This window comes from Carassius carassius, chromosome 8, assembly GCF_963082965.1.
Source record: "Carassius carassius chromosome 8, fCarCar2.1, whole genome shotgun sequence".
Classification (NCBI taxonomy): Eukaryota; Metazoa; Chordata; class Actinopteri; order Cypriniformes; family Cyprinidae; genus Carassius; species Carassius carassius.
Genome location: NC_081762.1, coordinates 3,878,629 through 3,890,557, shown reverse-complemented (window position 1 = coordinate 3,890,557; position 11,929 = coordinate 3,878,629). Strand labels below are relative to the sequence as shown.

General features: G+C 37.3%; 1 long non-coding RNA gene across 1 annotated transcript; it reads right to left on the bottom strand.

The window, feature by feature from the left end:
• Positions 1 to 1,065: 1,065 nt before the first annotated feature.
• LOC132144621 (uncharacterized) lies at positions 1,066 to 10,728 on the bottom strand. Its single transcript, XR_009434364.1, has 3 exons — positions 10,318 to 10,728; positions 6,823 to 6,951; positions 1,066 to 1,160 (listed from the first exon to the last, which is right to left on the bottom strand). It is a non-coding gene; the product is annotated as an uncharacterized LOC132144621 (long non-coding RNA).
• Between the last annotated feature and the right edge of the window lie 1,201 nt (positions 10,729 to 11,929).

Below are 11,929 nucleotides of genomic sequence, written 5' to 3'. Positions count from 1 at the left end.
AATCTGAGATACTGGACACCTCAGTGTCAATTACTGAAATAAATAGGATGCAGTATATACTGCACAGTATGCAGTTAAAACAGTGAGAAAGAATAAAGTTATAGAAAACATGTCAGAATTGTGTGTGTTTGTGTGTCATTCTCACCTGGGACACCATGAGCAGAAAGTCTAGAGGGAATCACGAGTTTGGTTTGACTGTGCATCACTATTTTTCACCCTAAAAACATCAACAAACAGAGAAAATGACAGAGAAAGCAACATGAGCAGACAATAAACTGCATAATAAAAATCACATTTGCACATGGTTCCTAATTAAAGGAAAGTTACATGTTCAAAACTAGTTAAACTTAGTTTATTAGCACACAAAAAGAGTTCAGCTTGTGAAAAAAAAGTCTTGTTTATCGTTATGAACTTATAATGGAAGTCCATGGGGCATTGCATTAATATACTGTAAATATTGCAATATACATACACTAACATGTTCAGGTGATTTAAACACTCAAGTAACAACTTTGTATAGCAAAATCCATATAAGATACTTCTTTTAAACACTGTGCACCGCCCCATAGACATCCATTGAAAGTGCATGTAAACACAATACTTGAGAGATGAATCAAAATGATTAACTGTGTACATAAACAGACTACATTGATTCTGGAATATTCCTAAGAGGCTAGAAAACAACAATAACTCCCAGAACTGAAAATTAAAATAAAACACAGACAAAATATCTAGATGTGAATCCACAAATTGCCCATTTTTCAAACAAAAGTTCCCAGCCTTAACTTCTCCATTCATATTTGTTTATGTAGATTCAATAATACATATTTCCCCTGTAAAACCTCATGGCCTTATTAAATTTAAAATATTCCAAAACAGCTCATTTTCCCTTTTCTCCTTTGTGAGGGGCTCTGAAGAATAACTTTTTCACCTCTCTTCCTTAAAAAACCCCCAAAAAATCATTCACAACTTCTTTCACTCTGTCTTTGTTATACTTTCATTAATATTTTCTTTATTTAGGTTCATCAATATGCGCATTTAAATATGGAGAGCTGTGGTAATGGCTCACATAATGGAGGGAAGTGAACAAAGGCGTCCCCAGCAGCGGGCCTGGAGTTCGGGGGGGCGAGGGTCCGGGAGAGGGAGGGATTCATCTCTGTCTGCGGGAACAAAGAAAACCTGTAGAGTGTGTAAAGAGGCTCTCTGCTGCCAGCGTGCAGGAATACATTACAGCCCACAGTCATTCACACAGCTCCTGTCTGCGGATCCGTTTGGTTTTGTTTTGCACTTTACAAGCAACCGATGGAAGGTTTTCCTCAGGACAGGAAGGTGTTGTTTCTTTGTTTTGTTCAGTTTGCTTTTGTGTGGAAGCTACTGCATTTTTAAATGGCAAAAACAAAATCATTGCACTGTTAGAAATGCATGCTTTTTTGCGTGCATGTTAAACAGTAGTTGTTAACTAGTGGGCAGCAGGTACATTGTATTAGAGGATTAATGCAAATAAGAAGCATTTAAACATATACTCAATCATAATTAGAATAGCAAAATTAATACAAAGTTTATTAAGGTAGCTGTATTAAAAAAACCAAAACAAAGCATTTTAGTTACACAGGTTGCATGCGTGCATCATTCTCAAAAACAACTATATATAGATTTTATATGCAGTAGTTTATAGCTTTTGAGAATGACTTATGCATGCAACCTGTGCATGTTGGTATAGTCAATAAACTTGTACCATTTTTTTATTTTTATTCATGCATAATCTAATCATAGAAGATTTTTGTCTTTCTTAATCATTTCAGAAGCCAAACCAGTTGAGAACCAACTTAAAAGAAGGATAAAGAGGAAAATTAAAACCCTGTATTTGGTGCAAGTTCACCTTCAAGCCTCATTCTCCTGAGCCTATGAAAAAACCTTCAAATTTACACAACAACAAAAACATTTAGAAGCCAATAATAAATCAATTAATGCATTCTACTTTGTATTCTAATTGTAAAGGCTTTTAGTTTGGAACGATAAGGAAATCTGAAACTGTCTTTGGTCGCCAAAAATCTTCTAAATGAAGTACCAGAAGAATTAGAAACTGTATTTTGGTGCAACTTCACCTTCCAACACACATGCACAGGTTGCATGCATGCTTGATTCTAAAAAGATAGGAAAAATGCTTATCATTCTAAAATATTATATATGAAGATTATAGAATATTCTGTGTGAAGATTATCGAAGAAATAAAAATATATCGTTTGGTGCAATTTCATCTTCCAACCAACATGCACAGGTTGCATGCACGCTTGATTCTCAAAAGCTATGCACAGACTTACAAAAGTACACAACTAAAACAGCCAATAATAAACCAATCAATGCATTTTATTAAGACTCTTCATTTAGAGTGATAACAATTTTGATACTGTCTTGGGCCGCCACTTGATGTCCAACAAAAAACCTCCTGTCCTGAAGCTAAACCGCTCGAGAGCACGAGACACAGAAGACAAAAATCTCTCACTCTTTCTTCCGTCTATCACGCACAGATGGTATTCCTCAGACTAGTGCTCTGGAAAGCCAGAAGGGTGGGGGTTAGGGTTCGCTCTGTGATTGTTGATATCAGTGAGGTCCCAGGCTGCTGTTCCACAGTCTATTTGCCTCTCATAACAAAGCCTTTTAGGGGCCAACACTAATCAGGCTTAGCTGGGAGCACTGCGCTTATCAGAGACCGTCAGACCGCTGGCGCTGCCAGCTTGTTCGCCACTGATAGCGACATCGGCAACTAAATTAAATCTAGATTCCAAAAAAAAAAAAAACAGAGACAGAGAGAAACCCTTTCTCCAAATGATGAGAATAGCTTCCGCCTGAAGCCCCGCACCCGCTTCGACCCTCCCGCCGCTTTTTCGAGATTTTGGGAATAATAAATGCTTCTCTGTTAAAAGAAAATGCATTATCGTAGCCTCTGGACTTCACCCTCATATAAACATTCTGGCTTTTAATTCACGTTTGGCCTTTTCCTTGTGCCAGGGAAGTCCGTATCCAGAGCTGCTGTGATTAATTGCCCAATTGTTGATCGAAGATAGCACTCTTCCCTTTCAAGGACAAAAAGAGCGGGGTGGGGGGAAGCAGCGGGTTTTATTGTTGCTTAAGCGCGCGGTGAGTTTCTCGAGGTGCCTCGACCAGGCTATTGAGACGATGAATGACTACTTCAGGGTCATTTAGGCTGGAGAGCTCTGGAGTGTGCGTACGGCTGAAACAGCAGGGAAATGAACTCCACATACACTTGTGCTGCTGAATAGGGCCTGAATGAAGCAGGAAATCGTTAAAAGGGCATTCATGTCGCTCGAGACGCTTCCCCTCGGCTGTGAAAAGGACTTAAAGGTGCTACAATCAGGATTTTTTCACAGCCGAAAAGAATCACGGAGCGTTTGTTAAGCGTTTAATTGTCACGCAGGTGAGCAGCGTCAAGGTCTTAAAGAGGTAAATTGTCAGGGTTAATGCGTAACATTGTTCTGTGGTATTGATTGTGTTGGCTTGACACAGACATTTCAGCACAACACAACACAAAGCCATATTCCCAGAGCAGGGAATGTCTTTGTTTGGCCTCGGCGCACAGGGCACCTGCGATGGATTTGGCATCGCCATCTGTGTCACAGATTTTTTCCCCATACACACACTGGGGAAACGTGTGCGTGTGACCTTTTGTCTTTTTGGGGAACGAGGCGTCTTCATTGTCCAGGCTATGTTCAAACATTCACGATAAAGCTGCAGGAAAGAAGAACGTATTGTGAGAAACAATTCTTCAAGTGCTACAAACATCTGAGTCTGATAAGATATAAAGCATTGACCTATGAGTGCTAGATGTTTCAGAAATATTTAGCAGACAATTTCTCTACAAAACAATGGACGTAAATGAGTTCTTGATTACTTCATTAAGCGATCACACCTTCGCCTGTTGGATAAAAAAAAGATAAAAAATGCTGCAAACTAGCATATCTAAAGACTAGAATATCAGAGAGATTTGAGGGTGCAGGACTCTTTTCACGATTAAATCAACAAATCACTCAGAACATTACACTTTGCAATGCCTAGCAATTATTCGAATTACAGTTTCGGTTTTTGATTTCCACTTCCAACAAATATGAAAAAACAATAATCGAGATAAAACGATTACTGTGCCCCATTTCCAGCTGCATGCTTTTACTCCACCATAAAAGCCCAAACTTAACGTGCATATCAGTATATAACATGACTTTCGCAAAACGGGACATCATTTATTTATTACTCACTGCTCTTGATTGATGGACATTTGTAACTTGCATAAGTTACAGGTATTCTGCTGTGGTATTGAGATTTGTGATGGTACTGATGGCTTTTAAAACAATGTCATAGCAGCCTAGTTTACAGAGTTTTTCAGGGATCACAGGTTTGTTACACTGCTAAAAGCATATCTTGCATGCACTGTAAACACATCAGATGCTTCTTAAGACACAGAGACAACATAAAGATCTGCTACAACAACTCTACAGCGGCATAAAGCACAGCTAGACACCTTCAGTCAAAAACAAGGGAGACAATTGGCTGTTTTCCTCTGATTATTTCTAGCCGGTCTGCTGTCTTCTCTTCTCTCAACCTTTTAAGAGTCAACGTCTGTGCAGCCGAGCGAAGATGTCCTCTTAAGCCGCCGTTGAGCTCCAGTCAACCGGCGTGTGAAGCTGAGATTGTCTGCTGGTGAATCGCTCTGCCTCACAGTCCATCTTTCAAATGCTTCGGCCTCCTCTAATCCTGCTTTTCACCTCCAGCTTCCTCTCACACACAGATGCAAGTGCCAATGCAAACACAAACAAACACACACATTCACAGATTATTCACAGAAATGTGATGTTGTTGCTCATGTTCGTAAGAAAACTGTTTTAGAGGAGGGAAAAACTATAGCCCTATAACACATATAGGTCCCTATAATACACCCGGCGCAAAGCGACGCAAGGTGCTAGTTTCAGTCCAGCACCGTTTGCATTTTCCCGTCCAGCACCACGTCATTTAATTAGCAAATGCATTTGCACCCATCTTTGCGCCCATGAGTGTGCTGGTCTAAAAAAGAGGTGTGTTCAGGCGCATTGCTATTTTAACTTGCTGAAAATAGACTGCGCCATAGACCAACTCAAATCTGGTATGAAGTTTGGCGCAATGTTTTTTCTTTGTTATTTATAGACCATACACGCTGCTTATTTAACAAAGGGATGCACATCAGCACACAAACATGCCAAATATTAGCGACTCTGATTGGTTTATTGCACATTATACCCAAAAAACACCCATTACTCATTAAGAGAATAGGGACAACCCATTTAGACCATGCAGCCGGGCGAGCCAACCGGTTTTCCGTCGTTAAAATAGCAAAAGTGGATTTGGACACGCCCTGAGTGCACCTGCGCCGTGCGCTTTACACTTTGTGTTTAGATCATTAAAATAGGGCCCATTGACCTTACTGGTAAATTACAGTTAAAAGGATCATGTGTGAAAAGGACCTTTTCAAAAAATAATGGTAAATTAGTTTCCGGTAATTTACTGGTATGAGAAGTTTTAACATTAGCAGAAAATTAACAATAATTTGCTATGTGTGAATGCAGAACGAGATTACCAGTATGAGGATGTACATTTTCAGAACGTGCTGACGTAAGACGTCTACTCTGGGCCAATCCAGAGCCATTGAAATACAAAATGCAACGATTCTGGGCTTATTATAACATTCTGATGCAGAGGACGCATTTACACCGTGCTGTGTAGTACGATTTGAAGTTGTCTAATACGATGTCTCTGGGCCACAATCGGTGTATTAATGTGATTGTTTGACACAAAAATGAAAACATCAACAAAACCACTGATTACGTATATGCCTCCATGTTTACAAACACAACACACAGCCGTTTAGAGGTCATTTCTGGTTAACGATGTCTCAGTTCAACGGTAATTTGAAATGATATGTGAATGGCTTTTTTTAAAGGTAAAAAGATGGAACGTTGTTGCCTGTGTGAACAGCATTTGTGTATTTACTGGTAAAGTCATTTTGGTAATTTTATGACAATTTACTTGTATTATGGCTTGACAGAGGCATATATCCCTGCTGAAAAAAAACCCGCTTTAACCAGCCCAAGATGGTTGGCTGGTCTTAGCTGGTTCCAGTTAGTCACCCAGCCTAACCAGCTAATACCAGCCTGACCAGCTAAGGGAGTTGCCAAAACCCCTCTAAAACCAGCCTGCTGACCAGGTATGACCAGGCTGGATGACCAGCTTTTAGCTGTTTTTTTTCCCCAGCAGGGATATGGCAAAGCAGAGGTTTGATCAGGATATAATGAGCTGGACAGCGAGTTTATCTGTAGGCCATCACATTTTTCCATCTGTTTGGACGTTGATTGCAATTGGCAGAGACCTTTGGCTTTGAGAGGTCACCGGTCCGGCGCTGACCTCAGGGGACATGAGCAGAGGTCACTGCTGCTCTCTGTGAAGGTGTTGCCTAAGGGAAGGTCATTAACTGTGGAGAGCGATGGCACTGGTATTGAGCAGTGAAAGGCAAAATCTTAACAAGTCTATCAGAGCTGGGGTTAAGACAGTCTGTATAATGTCTGGTCCAATTTGTAGTTTATTCTGGTCATTCTGACTCAAATATATTAATAAACAAATGCAGTCAGTAACATTGTAGGTCAGGTGCACTGCACAGAAGTCAACAGATGCCAAACACACAGAGTGCAAGAAAGACATAAAAACATCATTTTCCATAGTGTGAGTGTGAGAAGAGGAGCCTAATGAGTCAAAAACAAAGCACATGTCCACATTGATTACCATACTGCCTTTGTGCTGAGATCTGAAGAGATGAGAACACCACACTGCTCTCGCTTTATTCCTCCGTCCCTTCATCCCGTCAGGCCAGCACCTCTCCGGACAACAGTGTTCATCAGCACTTTCCAGCCCCTGGAGGAAAAGGACACATTTCAAACAAACAATCCCGAAACAAGCCAGTGTCATCAGCAGAAAAAAAGCACCAAACAAATGAAGCCTATTCTGAATCCCACAGTGAGCTGGTTATCATATATTACATGCAAAGTTCAATAAGCTCTGTTGCATAGCTTCAGCAAATTGGTGGCACTGGAGATATATTTTCTCTCGTCCCAGAGGCACGGAGCGGCCGTGAGCGAGCAGGACGGCTGAGCTCACCACAGTTTCTGCCCATGTTAGCAGTGCTGAAGATTAGAAGCTCACACAGCATCACACCCAGAGGAGTCGATCACACACACAAACACACACCACCAAACTTATCACGACCTCTGAAAGCTCTCACCGGTGCTGATATTACCACCATCACTCAGCATAATGAAGTGTGCTTACATAACTCTGGCTTTGACTATGGCTATGACAACAAATTGTTGTTCATTAATTTTTTGTGAGCCTGCACTGATGTACCATATAAATGCATCAACTAACAACACCAGGTATTTCAAGGGTGCAATCGGTGGTCATCTGGCTGGAGTGATATTTAAACTGAATCAATTACTGCACTTATTTGGTCTTGTAAGAAAACAACAACTATGTTTTTATTTGACACAAAACAAACTTTATTTTTTATTTAATTTTTTAAATTTTTTCAATTGCAATCTGTTAACTGCCTTAAATCACTTGAGGGGTACCAACAAGTCAACGTAAAAAATAAATAAATAAAATAATAAAAATAGTAATTTCAATTAAATAATTACATATTTAAAACGTAGAAACAATTGTTTTTAAAATTAATTTATAAATTAAAAAATCCATTAATTGGGTGCCAAAAAATGTATATATAAAATCTAATCTGCATATAGTTGTTGCATGCAATTGCATGCTGTTAAATACCTAATATTACTTGAGTTGTACCTGAAAAGCATATTAAGAAAATACATTTTATTTAATAAATAATTATACATTTATATGATTATTTAGAATAACTTAAATAAACAAAAATAAAATTTAGGATTTCACACTTTTCTATGAATTGTGCCAAAATAGTTTAATATATCAAATCTGAAATGCATACAATTTCTTCCTGCTATTGTATACTGTTAACTATCTAATATTACTTGAGTAGTATCAGAATCATTCTCAGAAAAATATTTTAAATGTTTAATTTTAATTCCTAAATAATTATGCTATTAATGCAAATAGTTTTGCATCCAGTCACATGGTGTTCATATACATATAATTTCATTATAAATTATTATTTATAATTTTACAATTTATAAAAAATATTGTGTTTATATATATATATATATATATATTGCATTGTCTTGTTATTCGCCGTGATATTTAATATGCTGGCTTAATACTCATGCTAAATGCATGAGATCTGGCAACCCTGATTGTTTCCATACAGTTTCTCCACACAGTTCGAAGCAGATGAAAGGCAAAAGGACACAAAAACCATGCTGAGATCAAACCCTGAGGCCAACGCGCAAGTTTACACTTCAGAGTTCATATTCAAAGTGGCGTCTTAAGCACTTATTAGCGATATATTTAGAACAGAGGTCACACCTCTTGACACTGTCAAGACGCAGAAGGTGCCAAATGGCTCCAGGTGCAAAACATGTTCCTAAGGACACCTTTCTGTTCACACCACGCGTGTGCAATCACACATTTAATCAGCGGACTTTGTTTATGTCCAGTAGAGACTCTAGTAACGGCTAATAATACAGCATTCAGCCTGAATGGAAATGAAGAAAATGGTTAGAAGCCCTAAACACTTCACTCTGATTGGACCACAAAGGTCACATGATGTCATGTCATGCTAGAGGTCAACAGCTTTGACCTAATCATCTGGAGCAAACTCTCACGTTCTTTGAAAACGTATTTATGCACTTCTGCTGCTTTAAAGTCAACATGAAAATGTTCTGTGATGTAAGAGATCGATGTGAAACATTGCTAGTTTCAATGGCAATTCATAAAAAATGAAAATTAATGCTTATTATAATCTTTGAATTAAAAAATGGTATTGCTGGCTTTCAAATACAATGTTAGCCGACTATAATTAGCCATTTTATCCTCAGTCAAATAATGTTCTTTCATTTAATTAAAGATATTGGTACTGAAGTAAACAAGACAATTAGTGGTATCGTTTGATCTCAGTACTTCTGTTTGAAACTGGGTATCCAACCAGACAAATTGGACAGGAGTTAATGAGGAATTGACTGAATTGCTAATAAATAAATAAACAATGGTTTGATGAAATTCACATAATTTTTTAGAATGTTTTTATTATTCTTTTTTTTAACAGTAAAATTGTGAAATATTTTTACAATTGAAAACAACTGTTTTCTATTTTAATATATTTTAGAATATAATTTATTTCTGTGATGCTTAGCTGAATTTTTCAGCATCATTACGCCAGTCTTCAGTGTCACATGATCCTTCAGAAATCATTCAAACCTGCTGATTTGAAGAGTTTTCCATCATTATCAATGTTAAAAACGGTTCTGCTGCTTCACATTTTTATGGACATTAAAAAAAGCTAAAATGACCAGCATTTATTTGAAATACAAACCTTTTGTAACATCATAAATGTCTTTACTGTCCCTATCATCAGCATAATGCATGCTTGCTGAATCAAAGTATTCATTTCTTTCGTAACAAAACCAAACTTTTGAAGTGGATTGCATGACGAACCTGTAAATATAACATTCAGTAATTCTTTACTCTCCAAAGAGTCATATAAGCAACTCAAAATTCCTCTACAGCAAAAACAGCTCTTGATATCTGAGTCTAAAGCAGTAAAGTGTGCCGAAGAACCTTTAAGAGAGCGCGTGAAACACTCTCCACTCTCTCTCTTTGTGTGTAAACCCCTCTCCGCTCGCTGTACTTGTTCGCCGCAGGCCGTGGGCCAAGGTGTGATAGCGGATCGGTTTACATCCATATTTTACACGCCAGCTTCCCAGCCACCTATTTTCTCCTCAAAGCTTCAGCCTTCCCCAGCGGTCAGACATAACGTCTCACAGTTAAGAGTTAAGTTAACAAACACATCTGAGCGTTATAAAGCTGGCGTATTAAGAGTGCGTTGTGAGGCCTTCGGGGAAATGCAAGCCGTTTCCTCGTGTTCATTAGTTGGATGAAGCCTCGGCTGCTGGGAGGGAGAGAAGCATCGCTCACCTGCATACTGCAGAGAGGGAATAATTGCCTGATTGCAGGTTATTACTTGGCTGGTGAGAAACCCACCGAGGCTGTTCTGTCTCTCCACCATCCAGCCTCATAATTCTTAGCCATCCACGCAGTCTTTCCTTCCCCGCTTTAATTCATAAACGTCCGCTGACTCGGTACCTGAGGCCCGTAGAGCTGCTATACGAGCTGGCATCTCCTCTCCCGGCGCACTGATTAAACCAGATACATCTGAGTTCTTCCGCGGATCTGATGAAGCTTCCTTCGGCAATGCAGATCTGCAGACTTGCCCTTCAGACCTGCAGATCTGGTTTCTGCTGTGACACATCCGGGAGCAACAGTTGGCAATGAGTCTGATATCAGAATAGCTCCCTGGTTATGATATTTAGTTTAGTATGAGGAGCCAAGAAATGGCACCTTCAACCATCATAACAAACACAGAACATTTCCCAAACGCTAATGTATGTTTTTTGTAGGTTATTCTTAGACAGCCAAATCTAATACCAGTTTATTAATAACATTTTCAAAGGCCCTTTAATATAAGTCAAGATATTTCCTCTAGTATTTCTGCTTTAGTTCTGCTATAGACACAGCTGCTTGATTTTCATCTGATTTTATAAACAGACTATGGGAAACAAAAATATATGGTATTGAGGAATTATATATATATATATATATATATATATATATATATATTATAATTAAATTAAACTGAATTAGAATATCTGCAACAATTAAGAAATATAAGTAGAGTCTTATAAATCGGTTCCCAAAAAATACAAAGTGGTTAAGATAACTAAAACAAGTTTTATTTTAGTATCATTGAGATACTATTATAGTTTTAATTAATATTTATATTCGTTTTTATGTTAATATTTCCATTTTTTTATTAATGTTTTATCAATTATGCTGTTTTTGTCTTTTTTTATTCAATGTTTATAAAGTTTTGATACATTTTTATTTACTTTATTTTTTTATTCTAGTACATCAAGATAAACTAATAAAAAATGAGAAATGTATTTAATTTAATTTTAAAGCTTTTTATTAAGGAACCAATTTTTTTTTCTTCATGGTTTTAGTTTAAGTTCATTATAATAACCCTGACTAAAACTAAAACCTTAAACTTGAAACATAATTCATACAATACAAAAACATAACATAACATAAATATTTAAAAAGACCAAATTTATCACTTTCATTTCGCTTAACTTGATGTACGGAAATAACTTCAACTAAAACTAAAATAAATAAATAAAAAACACAAAACTACTAACATTTAAGAAAAATTTAAACAAAAAACAGAAAACTAGAAACGAACTAAAAATATTCATAAAACCTATAATATCATAGTAATACTAAAATAAGAACCATATATGTGTTCCTGGACCACAAAACCAGTTATACGGGTCAATTTCTCAAAATTGAGATTTTATACATCTTCTGAAAGCTGAAAAAATAAAATTTCCATTGATGTATGGTAACTATTTGAAAATCTGGAATCTGAGGGTGCACAAAATCAAAATATTGAGAAAATCATCTTTAAAGTTGTCCAAATGAAGTTCTTAGCAATGCTTTTTACTAATCCAAAATTTAGTTTTGATATATTTACAGTAGGAAATTTACTAATCTGCATGGAACATGTTCTATACTTAATATCCTAATGATTTTTGGCATAAAAGAAAAATCTATAATTTTGACCCATACAATGTAATTTTGGCTATTGCTACAAATATACCCCATCGAGGGGTACTGGCTTTGCAATACTGTAATGTTC